The following is a 13,628-nucleotide window of genomic DNA, read 5'->3' as shown; positions in this document are numbered from 1 at the left end:
AATGTAATTATGCAACAGAAGTGGATTCCTTAAGAATAATGGTATATCCACACAATAAAATATTATACAGTCAAATAAATGCAGTTACAGAAGAATTGTGATGTGAAAAGATGTCCTTGATACATTGATGGTCATGGTAAGTTCATGTTAAGTTTATATTAAATGGAAAATGTCGGCAATAGTACAGTGCATAGAATATAACACCATATTTGTAAAAACATATGTGTATATGTATATTTACATAAATGAGTCTATATATATGTAGAGAAAGACAGAGAAAGAAAAAGATTTTGGGAAGTATATACCATAGAGTGTAGTTTGGGTAATTTTTCTAGTTTCTCTTTATCATATTTTCCATTTATTTCCATAATGAGTATATGTGTTTGGTTTTATAGTAAGAAAATAATATTAAAAAAACAAATAAATTCATTTCCCTTCCAAAATTCAGCCTCTTCCTGATTTTCTAGTAATGTCAATGGTATCCTCATTCTTGGTCATCCATACTCAAAACCATTTTATATTCCTCTACCTGACATGTATATGCTTTTACCCAAATGTCAAGTTTTGTCAATTTGTTTCTATTCTGTACCCCACTGAGAGATTGATCGTTATTAAATATTTTTGCAAATCAATTTCTATGCTTAAAACCTGTTCCATGCAGAAGGGAAGAGTTTTGGGGTTCTGATTTGCATGCTGTTAAGACAGTAGAAGCATGTTTAGTTTGTGAAAATTTATCCACTTGTATACCTATGATTTGTACTGTATTGAGTGTATGTTATATTTTGATAAAAAGCAAACAAGCAAATCAAAACAAAAATCTGCACATTATCTACAAGGTAACATTCAAAATCCTTAATACTGAATCCTCCTATAATCTGATTCTTAATCCTCCTTAAGCAGGATCATCTCCAATACTCCTCATAATAAAATCTGATAATAGCATTGGCTGTGCAGTTCCCGTAAGAAATTCTTAAGCACTTTTTATATCATTTGTCTCATTTGATTATCCCAACCCTCTGGAATATGTACTAGTATTATCCTCATTAAACTGATGAAGATATGGAGACTGAGTACAGATAAGTTACGTGTAGTTGTGGAAATTTACTAGTTTTGTCACTTGGTATTCATTTCATTATTTTCTGGTAATAGCTCTCCAATTTCATATCCAGAAGACCTATCACTCAAGGTGATTTGCTCTCTTCAGCCAAAGAATGGAGCAAGCCTTTCAGATACTCTTCCTGGATACAAATTTTGAAAGTAATAATGAATAGGTTGACTGTGGCAGCGTATGAAGAGAATGCTTATTAGTTTCTGCTACAAACCCTCCAGAGATTCCAGGTTCCTGCCATTGGAGCAAGATTCCATCTCAATCCCTTAGTTACCCACATCCGTGGATACATTCATTCCTTCCTTTCTCCTCTCTTCCCTCTCCAACTCCCTCCCTGCCCGCCCTCCTTCCCTTCCTTTTGCATAAAACAACCAAAGTATGTTTCTGTTGCCTACAACCTCTAAGAAATCAAATGTGACACTTGCTCAAGATTATTCAGCTAGAATGTGTGTTAGTGCTGAAATTTGAACTCAAGTCTAGATGACTCCGAAGTTTGTTTTCTTTTTTTTTATTTTATTATTTAAAAAAAATTTTTTTTTAAAGATTTTATTTATTTATTTGAGAGAGAGAATGAGAGACAGAGAGCATGAGAGGGAGGAGGGTCAGAGGGAGAAGCAGACTCCCTGCCGAGCAGGGAGCCCGATGCGGGACTCGATCCTGGGACTCCAGGATCATGACCTGAGCCGAAGGCAGTCGCTTAACCAACTGAGCCACCCAGGTGCCCCGGAAGTTTGTTTTCTTAACCATTATGTTTTACACTGCAATGCTCAAGTGCACCCCTGGTCATCACTGCTTGAATACATACTTGTTCCCTTTTATCCAGTTTTGCAGAAGCCACTTTTCCTACTAAGATATGCTTCCTTTGCTTTCCTTTTCCTCCGAATTCTACTGAAACTCTTCCATTGACCATCATAATACCTGCTTCCTCTAAAATATTTATTAAATTCTTTAAACCATAGAGACACTCTCTTCATGACAATTGTTATTTACTGGTGGAATTTGAGACAGAAGGATCAAAGCCAAGAATAACTCTTGAGCTTGAAAAACCACCATTGGTTCCTTATGACTTACAAGATAAAATCTAAACCTCAGAACTTCACATGAGAAGCATTTTTAGTCTGGTCCAAATCTACCTCCCTAGTTAAATCTATGCTACTTGCTCCTTTTCTCCTTCTCCTCAGCCTGTCCTCCACCCCACCCCACCCTAATACTCAAATGGCTTCCTCTCCAGCCACACAGATCAGCCTCTTCTCCTAATCAGGTGTAAATCTGGTAGTGTTCACACATAGTGCCCTAACAAACTTAATTGTGTTCATATAGGTGGCATTCATTGGTTGTAAAGCTTCCTGGTGACAATTTTTTACATTGTCTTAGATTCTCAGAAATTTACTTTTATGTGTGGTGTAGAGAAAAACACACTGTTCAGGCAGTGAAAAACTGAGTTAGCCTCTTCTGATCTGAAGGGTTTGGATAATTTATTATACTCTATATACTTTAAACAATTTTTCCAGCTAGGAATCCTAATTAATTTATTAATCATGTGGAAAATGTGTGGGGAGAATGGCTGTTAACATGACAAATCTGAGTTACACTCAAAGGAATATTTATTTATACTATAAAGAAATTGCACTGTATCATTGTTTAAATCCATGAACAAGTATTGTAACAGAAAAAATAAAGAATTTCATATATTTTTTGACATTTTATTGAAACAAGTAGAATTTTATGTCATTATTACTGATATTTTGCCTCACGGCTTTTGGCTATTTGATCACAAAATCATGTTGTACAAAATAAGATGGAATATTCTCCTATAGGTTAGAAGGAGTGTATTGTACACTGCTGGAAATAAATAATCTGAGAACAAGTAGAAGATACAGAATGTGTTTTTTATACTTGTAAAGAAAGATGCCATCAGATGCCTAGAACTTGACATTAAAAGTTTATACATTAAATGCAACACCTCAACTTGTCCTTGAAGCACAATGGTTTTTTAACACAAGATTTAAACAGTCAGTCATAATCTCTAAGAGAAGGTGAAACAGGTTTGCTGCTTTCTTAGTTTGGTACTGATTCAAATAAATACTGGCGTATTTTGGGTTTCTAAATTATTTTGGGGATGGGGGTTGAACACTGGACTTTTTGTAACAGCATCCCCAGATGTTAGGACTTTTTCACTCTGCATAGAGATGTGAATATATTTATATATTGGAGTGACACTTCTACAGGAAGCCTAGAGACCTATCTGTTTACTACATGTCACCAAAGTTAAAGTGTTAGTGTGGGTAAATTTCACTGCTTGTTTAGACTTTAGGAATATAATTATTCAGTGTTAGACAATAAGAAATGGAAAACACATAAGTGGTTTTCTTATACCTGGATCTGTTGATTTTGTTTTGTCAATGAGGGCTTTCATTAAGAGCCACTGAAGGTTAGTCTCTCTCAGTTGATGTAGTGGTAACAATTTACTCTCTCTTGCCATAGTAAAGATAGAACCTGTCCTTCAATCTGTTTGTGGTAGATATTTTCTTTTTTTTAAGTATAAACATTGAATTCCTCTGCTTACTTGGAGATGGAAGGTCATTAACAGGGCACTTGAGCAGATTGGAATTACAGTCAATTGAGACGCTGAAACATCCTAAATGGCCTAATGCAGCAACTAAGTGCTTCTTAAATTCCAAAACTTTTACTTGAGCATGGCAATCATGGGTTTCCACTGCCTTTAGTAAATGCTGTTTTTTTAATAGTTTTGTGTGAGGAAGCAACACAAATTTGAATTACTGTGTTTATATTTTTTGCTTAGCAATATTGATTTGTCAAGATGTGTGTGAAATTTGATTCTAACTTAATTATATATGGTTAAATATTAAAATTAATAGAAAAATTAGTGAAAAGTAATTTAGTGGTACAGTTAATGTCAATGCAATTTACTTTAACTGTTTGAGATTTTATATTAAATTTGTACTGTTATAGCCATACATATGGAGAATACGTATATATGTACATATATTTCATCTCTAGCCTACAATCTCTCTCTTTTTTTAAAAAGATTTTACTTATTTGGGTGACTGGGTGGCTCAGTTGGTTAAGCGACTGCCTTCGGCTCAGGACATGATCCCGGAGTCCCTGGATCGAGTCCCACATCTGGCTCCCTGCTCAGCGGGGAGTCTGCTTCTCCCTCTGACCCTCTCTCCTCTCATGCTCTCTCTCACTCTCTCTCTCAAATAAATAAATAAAATCTTTAAAAAAAAAGATTTTACTTATTTGACAGGGAGAGAGAGTGAGAGAGAGAGCACAAGCAGGGGGGTAGGGAGAGGCAGAGAGAGAAGCAGACTCCCTGTTGAGTGGGGAGCCCGATGATGCGAGGCTCTATTGCAGGACCTTGGGATCATGACCTGAGCTGAAGGCAGACATTTAACCAACTGAGCCACCCAGGCTCCCCTCTAGCTTACAATCTCTCTCTCTTTTTTTAAAAGATTTTATTTATTTATTTGACAGAGAGAGACAAAGCGAGAGAAGGAACACAAGCAGGGCGGAGTGAGAGAGAGAGAAGCAGGCTTGCCGCTGAGCAGGGAGCCAGATGTGGGGCTGGATGTGGGGCTCAATTCCAGGACCCTGGGCCATGACCTGAGCCGAAGGCAGACGCTTAACGACTGAGCCACCCAGGCACCCCTTGCTTACAATCTCTTAAATGTTGGTTTAACTCCTAGAAAGAGAAATCCATTTCCACAACACACAGATAAAAAGGTTTTTGTGGTTCAAGGTAGAGAACGGACTACAGAATATAAGGAAAGAAAAGTCAACCTAATACATTCAAACATGAACAGCTCACAGATATCAGAGTTGTAACACCAAATGAACAAACACTAGGAAATGTGCTATAGAAATCCCAAAGAGCCACTGATGGGAGAATATGAGGCCCAGAGGACAAATAAAAGAGTCATTTTGACTTAACAAGAACATAAGTTCCCCCATTTTTTCCTTCAAATATTCTACTTGATTTTTACTGTTTTGAAGTTTCTGATGTTCTCCAAATATATTTTATGCATTTTTCTCTTCATTGCACCTCTGATCTCATTGTCTCTTCTCCATGCCATAAGAGACAAAGACAATTTAAGGGAGGGGGAATTCCAGACCCAAGAAAGCACTGTGGAAGTGTCATCAGCAATCAAATTTATATTAGGCCATATAAAACACAGTATACGAAAATGATGCATATCTAAAGTTTTGTAATAAATAACTATATTAGATACAACAATGAATTGCTAAGAAGAGCTGGATTTTTAGTCCTGGTATTATCACTCACCAACAGTAGAATCAAGATCATTGGACTTTTCTTGCCGTGGCTTTCTACATCTGCTAAATGAAAAGAACTTATTAGATGATCCATGAGGTTATGTACAACTCTAAAATCTATGTTAGGTGCACTTACAAATTGCTGAAATTATTTTTTGTCATTCACTTTAAAAAATTCAAGTTGTTAATGAAAATAAGTTAATTGAAAGTTTGAATAATTATTAGAGTATGAATTAGAGAATGCAGTGTCCATTAAAAACAATGGTAGAATAAGTGAAACAGGGAGAAGGAAGGTCAGGTTGTGAGAAAGGCATATTTAGTCTTACAAAACAAACTCAGAAACTGAAATGATATATGATGATAGGCACTCTACTGATAATTAATTCAGTGCCATTGAGATCTTGAAAGGCTGGACTTTAAGAGATGGAAACTAACTGTGAACTAGGAAATAGGATGCTGGCAGGACAGGTGTAGACATCTTTCTGAGATCAGAGTTAAATGGGAAGCAGGAAATGAGCTGGCAATTAAGTAATCGACTGCTGTCAAGATTAGATTTTTTTCAAGACGATCTAGGGCAAGGTCAAAGGTAAAGGTAGGGTTGAACAAAATAAGAATCAGACTTTTATTTTCATTTCCTAGATAAATACATCTGAAAAACTTCTATAGAGTTTATGCTGGGGCAGCAATGCGTATTTTGTAAATACACACATTTCCAAGCCTCATACTAGCAAATAATATGTTTGAGACTTACTTGTGAATACCTGGCATGCCCCCAGAATAGTACTGAGAAAACAACACCTCTTTTATCATGCTTTGGCACAAAGTCTGACAAATAATAATATGCATTTTTGAAATGACTAAATATATACTTACAGAGCAGACTATTCAAAGCCATTATAGAGTAGTAAGCAAGTAATAAATGTTCAAAAGTCCATAACTACACATTCATGTAATACACAGGTGTCACCTTCAATAGATTAATGTAACTTCTCAAACATGACCCTTTAACCAATACCTGTAAAAGCTTAGATAACTTTTAAACCTATTCTTGAATATATATAGAAAAAAAGTATTTACCTTTCTTATGCAGATGTTGCAATTAATATTTGACTGTTGTTTGCAAAATTTTTGATCTTTAATGCTATTGTAAAATATTTTATTGCATATGAAATATTTAATAGTTAAGTTGATCAGAAAATAAATTATTGAGAGCCATAGAAAAACTATCACTTTCATTTTTTAAATTATTTTTTAAAAGATTTTAAAATATTAAAAAAAATTTAAAAAGTTCTATAAGAGAACATTGGTAATTTGTAATGTAATTTGTAGTGAGATACTTACATTACTTTCTTTTTTTTTTAAAGATTTTAAAAAAATTTATTTATGAGAGAGAGAGAAGTGGGGGAGGAGCAGAGGGAGAGGGACAAGCAGACTCCACCCTGAGCATAGAGCCCAACTCAGGGCTCGATCTCACGACCCCAAGATCATGACCTGAGCTGAAATCAAGAGTTGGATGCTTAATCAACTGAGCTACCCAGGCACCCCCCAAAACCATCACTTTTAATGTTTTCATTGACATTCAGTGGGGATTTATTTAAATTTTGCTGATGACGTGAACTTGACCCACCATCTACCAGTAGGTATAAAATAGGAATTTACTTTTCAATGGAACAGAGGATATCAGAATGGTTGTTATCTTCAATAATTCAAGAGGATATATTTCCAGCAAATTTTTCATGGCTGATGAGGTACTTAAATCTTAGAATATTTTAAACTATATTTATGAAATTCATTTTATCATTTCATTGTTGGAACTTGTGGATAACTCTGATTATTCATATATTATGATAGTAAGTCAAAAAGATCAAGATACCTCTTTATAACTATTCAAGTCTTCATTCTTGTTCCAGTAGACAGTTGCACACTTCTCAGCCTCTTGGAAGTGTATTCATTGTATTACCTATCTGAAACCCTGTGTAAGTAAAACGTGACAGGAAAAGGTTAAAAAGTTAGGAGTCATTTTCAATGCCCTCTTCAGCATTCTGTCGTTTTGCTTTACTACCATTTCAGACATAACTCTGATTATAGTTCTAGGTTGTGGCTTGGCAGCACATAGTTTACCCATGGTGTAAACATAATAAAGATCAGTCTTAGAGAGCAATAAAGCATATCCTCCTGATGCATCTCCACCAGAGTACTCCCTCTATCTTTCTATGTCTTTGCTTCTTGGAGTTTGGCTAATTTAAACCTACATATAAAACACAGGAATAGTTGTTCATTAAGCTAAAAATGCTATTAATTTGTGATAATCAGAAATCTTTCCCAACACCAGTATCAGACAGCAAGAGACTCTGCTCCTATTTTAGGGAGGAAATTAAAGCTTTGGGGAAACATTTATCTTAGCCACCCATTCATTGTCTGAACATCTGCTTCCTTTCTCCTACTTTCTAGTGGTTCCTTTGCTTGGTCTAAAAACTTTTCCATCTCTTACACTGAAACTATTTTCTTTCATGTATCCTTTAGCATTTTATATTTTCTCTTTCCCTCCCATCCACACTTACTGAACAATTGGTTTCATCTCAGACGTCTATTACCTCATTGTACATTCATCCTCGAATGGCTTGCAACATAACTTCTGTCCCCATCACTCTGAGAGACTATTCGTGCTGTCACCAGGGATCAAACCCAATATACAGTTTAATCTTTATCTTTTTCAGTGAATATTAATGATCATTTTCTCCCCTGAAACTTTTCTATTCCCTAATCCTCCATGACACTATACTCACTTGGTTCTTCTTTTTCTTTCTGTCTCATTTAGTTTGGCCCTTATTTAACTATTAAGCATTACATTGCTTCCTGTGAGAATACATCCATGATCATGATTTCAGGCATACCCAACCTATGTGTGGATGATCTCCAAGTGTCTACCTCCAGCCTAAATTTTCATTTGCACATTATTTAGACTATATATTCTCAGTTGCAAATATCCCACAAGAGCATCAAACTCAACAAGCTTGAAATAAAACTTACTTTTTTTTTTTACCCTAAACAAGCTCATAGTCTATATTTTCTGCCTAATTTGCCTGAATCAATTTCTATTCCATCACTTAAGCTAGAAGCCTAGTTCTTGACTTCTTTCATTTTCTTTTTCTCTCCACATTTGAAACCTCAAAGTATTGTATTTCAGCAATTATAGATGTAGATTGCACATTTTTAACATCTCTGAAATCAGGATACATCTCAACAAGCAACAATTAATGTATTGTTATAGTTTGATTAGCAGAGATTTTTATTCCCTCTTAGTGGTACAAAGAGAGATGTTGTGTACTATGGTTCAGCCATGGTGCCTTACATTAGATGAAATATAGTACTTAATAAATCTATCTCAGTATCTCCAACTTCACTACTACTCCTATAATTCAAGAGTCTTCCTGTCTTCTGTTTAACCATTTTTAATCATTATTCTCAACACTATGAGTTTTACATTTAAAATGCAATCTGATTATGGAATTGTTCTACTTCAATCTTTCAGTTACTCCCCATCACCTGTGGAATGAAGCCCAACATTATTTACATGGGAGTCAATGCTGCCCATGTTCTAATCCCTAATTTTCCACATCGGTCTCCTAAAGAAAGATCTTTTCTTGTGTTCCCTTTCCCTGAAAGCTTTTCTTCACACGTAACAATGGACATCTCTTTTTAAGACTCAGCATCCAGAAAAGGAGACACTCTATCTCTCTAAGCAGACTTAGATGCCCCACAATAACCTAGGCATATCTCCATCATTGTGCTTACCACATGTACCATAAGTTTCATTATTCTGTGCCCCCCTCCCCACCTGACAGTGCTTTTTTTTTTTTTGAGGGCAGAGCCTATATTAAGTAATTTTCATATTCCTAGGACCAAATATAGTTCCTGGAACCTGGAAGGATTTTTGTAACTATGTATTGAAAAAAACAGTGAATGGGATATATCCATGGAAAAATAATAGTTAAAACATTGTTGAAAGATGTGATCACTCTTGAATAGCACACAATGGGAAAATAAAACGTTAAGTACAGAATTCTGGAGAACACCAATATTTAAGGGGTGTACAGAGGAAGATGTGCCTGCAAAGGAGAATGAGAAATTAAGATTAGAGATCTATAATCTTGATTGAATAGTGGTGACACTGACGCTCATGCTGTTCCTTCAACCATGGCTGGCCTTCCCTCTCAAACTCCCATAATCACCCTGGGCTGAAGGATGTTAATTAGATTCAGAGCAAAGTGGTATATATATAGAATGGAATATTACTCAGCCATAAAAAGAATGAAATCTTGCCATTTGCAACGACATGGATAGAGCTAGAGTGTATTATGCTAAGTAAAGTAAGTCAGGCAGAGAAAGACAAATACCATATGATTTCACTCATATGTGGAATTTAAGAAACAAAACAGATGAACATAGGGGAAGGGAAAAGAAAAGAAAGTGAAGCAAACCATAAGAGACTTTTGACTATAGGAGAACAAACTGAGGACTGCTGGAGGGGAAGTGAGCGGGGGGTGGGCTAAATGGGTGATGGGCATTAAGGAGGACACTTGGTGTGATGAGCACTGGGTGTTATATGTAAGTGATGAATCACTAAATTCTACTCCTAAAACCAATATTACACTACATGTTAACTAACTAGAATTTAAATAAAAATTTGAAAAAAAATTTTCAGGCAAACAATCTGGCATGTGCAAAGTTCCTGTGGAAGGGATCATAAAAAATGACCAGTGCATGGCTGATGCAGAAAGGTGTGGGTGGGTATAAAATGAGGCTGGAGAGTAATTGGGGCCAGAGCATGCAAGGCTTCTTGAATCACAGGATGGAATTTTCCCTTGGGGCCATGGAAAGCCAGAGGATGGTTTTAACTCCTAGCACAGGAGGTCATGTGATGCATTTTCTAAAGGTAATTCTGTCTTGATTGGAAGGGAACTAGAGTAGAAACAGGAGAACAATTATGTTTCTTGAACAAATAAGGGAAATCAGTAAGGTATAGAAAAAGAACATGGGATTTGTGACCGAGCAGGCTTGAGATAGACCCAGATTCTGGCATTTTTATGACAGTGTGAGGATTAAGTGAGAGAACTTATAAAAAGCTTGACAAACACTAGTTCTCTTCCACCTCTCCAAAACCAGGTTCTCATTAAACATTTGTCAAAGAATTATGTGTTACACACAAAGCATATTCACTTTCAAATTTTAAAACCCACCTGCAGCTTATATTTAAGATTTATATTCTTATTATATTGTTCTGAATAGCTATATTATTAGTATATACCTTTATACTTTTTACTCTTGACTTTGTATTTATCTAATATAAAAAGTAAATTCCAGTCTTATGAATAGAAACAAAAAAATGTGTAAAACTCGTTATATAGACTTAATAAGTACATTGAGGTAAGCAGAGAAGATTACAATTTGGGTCAACCAACATCAACTCTAACCCCTTAAACAATGCCTTCTTTTATGTACTGCACTTCATACGGGTATCAGAGTAGAACTGTGTAATGACAGCCCTAATAGCTACCAGTCATAAAGAAACAACAGAAGAACAAATGTTGAGACTTGAAAGTTGGAAGGATCAATAGCTAGATAGCATTTGTTATACGAGAACTGAAATTAGATCTTCAAAGAAATACTGCCGAAAGCAAAATAAATTAGGTAATTATTATGTTCAAAAAACAACTTATTTTAAAGTTTGACTCCCAACACACACTATGTATTTCTGTCACTGTTCATCTAGTTTAAAGGATTTATCCAACCCAATTGTCTTTATCCTCTGGTATTTTTATAGTTTAAGTTACCTTATTTGGTATAATTTTTATAAAATAGCCTCTGTTTTTTGAAGGTATATGTGAGTTTCATCTCCTGTGGGTGAGTTTCTTAAAGTTAGATATTATTTATTTTTTTATCCCTAGCATCTGAAAAATCATGTAAAACATGGTGACTGCATAAAGACATAGTCAGGTAAACGCGCATTAGTGTGGAGGATCTCTGCTCAAATACTACATCTGCAGAGAGCTCCTGACTATCTACTTTCATCTTTCCCTACTTCATGTTTCTTCATGACATTTATTGCTATCTACATTTATATTATTTGTAGTGTGTCTCCCTCACTAGAACATATGTTGCATGAGGGTGGGAACTGTATCTTCCTTACTTCCACATCACTAGGGCCTGGAAGAGGGCTTGCCACAGAATAGATGCTCAAATATATTTGATGAATGAGTGAATAATCAATATTTTTAGTGTTTCCTCTGTGTCTCCTTTTCACATTTGTCAGTTCTTGATAAGATAACAATAGTAATACTGGGAAATTGTTATTCTCCAGTTGTTAGGATATATTAGTCAGGGCTCTCCAAAGAAACAGAACCAATAGCCGCCCGCACCCCCCCCCGCCCCGCCCAGCGCATACACACATACACACACACAGGTTATATGTATTACATATATTTAAGAGGGGAGAGAGGTTTATTTTAAGGAATTGACTTATGCAGTTGTGGGGGCTGGAAAGTCTGAAATCTGCAGAGCAGGCCAGCAGGCTGGACATTCCAGCAAGAAATGATGTTGCAGTCTTGAGTTGGAAGGCAGTCTGGAGGCATAACTCCTTTTGTTTCAAGGGACTTCCGTCTTTTTTTTTAAGGCTCTTAAAAGGCTCACCCACATTATAGAGAGTAATCCACTTTATTCAAAGTCTACTAATTTAAATATTAGTCACAGCTAAAAAATACCTTCACAACATCTAGATTGGTATTTGACCAAAAATTGGGCACCATGGCCTACTACCCAAGTGGACACATACAGTTAACATGAGAGAAGACCTTTTTTTACCCTAATCCTTAAATCTTGTTTCTCGCTTGGATTGCCAACAGGCAGCATTAACTGCCTATATTCGGCCTGCACAGCTGCTGCCAGCAGAGGGCAACCTCAGGCACCAGTTTTTTTAGGGTCTCAAGCCCATGTCTGATCTACTCGGTGTCTTCTGCAGACATCCAGCATCCATACCATCTGGGAGCTTATTAGAAGTGCAGAATCTCAGACTCCATCTTAAATCTACTGAATTAGAATCTGCATGTTAACAACATCACCAGGAAATTCTTGCTCACAGTAAGCAGCTCCAGTGCTCTTCCCAGGGAATTTTGGGCAAAGAAGTCTTCATGTATCCATACCCTCTACTTTTCAGATCCCCCTTCTTTGCACTTTTTATTTGCATTATGGGTGGTCATATAACTTGTCTGAGGGTAGAAAAGAGACCTACATTAGTTGGCATTTTCTGCTTTTCTCTATTTAGAAAGAACATTGGGTTCTAACAAAGATCAACATGATGCCAGAAGCTCTAAAAACACGAGAAGTAGGCAAAGCCTTAACTTTAATATAAGCCATCAAGGAAAAGGCAACATGGTAGAAGGCAGACTGTATTGCCCTATTAAGAGAGGAGGGTTTTCAATGTGAGTGCAACAGTTTCTAGCCATGTGACCTTGACAAATATTTTGCCTTTGGCTGCAGTTTCCTATCTACATATTGAGAAGTTTGGATTAGTTCATCTTTGAGCTGAATCCAATCTTTAATATTCTGCTATCAAATAAGATAATATGTATGAAAGCATCATAACCTGTGAAAGAGTATGTTAGAAGTTTGCAGAAGGAATGACTGCTAGATGTGTGACACTCTGGTGTGTGAAAACTATTTAACAGGGGAAGAGACCATTATGATGTTCAGACTTGTGGTGGCTGTGGTTCAGACTGCTGAGGAATGGTTATTGCCAGCCAAGGCTGCAAGGTGATAGAGAGACAGCTTTCTAGGCCCTTAACTGGAGCAAACCCTATGAGATGCCCTCCCTCATGCTCTCACCATAAAGCCCCTCTCCACTGCTTCCCAATCCCCCCGCCAGAAATTAGAAGCCTTTTCTTTCTGCACATATCTCCGCAGCATCCCACCCTGAGAAAGCTTAACTACTTGCTCACTTTAAAGGACCAATTTTTAAAGGAATTCTATGTTTTGCACAGGGCATCTACTGAAGAATTCACTCAAAACTAAGAAGCAATAAGTTGGTAAGTGACATGCCACCTTGTGTGCCCCAAGCTTAAGTGGCACTGCAAGTTTACCCATTATTTTCTAACTGACCCCTCCATTCCCTCAATAGCACTTATTCACATTTGCTCTGTAATTCTATTTGCTTACTTTTATTTTTCTG

The sequence above is a fragment of the Neomonachus schauinslandi genome, chromosome 9 (assembly GCF_002201575.2).
Source record: "Neomonachus schauinslandi chromosome 9, ASM220157v2, whole genome shotgun sequence".
NCBI classification, from domain to species: Eukaryota; Metazoa; Chordata; class Mammalia; order Carnivora; family Phocidae; genus Neomonachus; species Neomonachus schauinslandi.
This window is presented reverse-complemented; position numbering follows the sequence as displayed.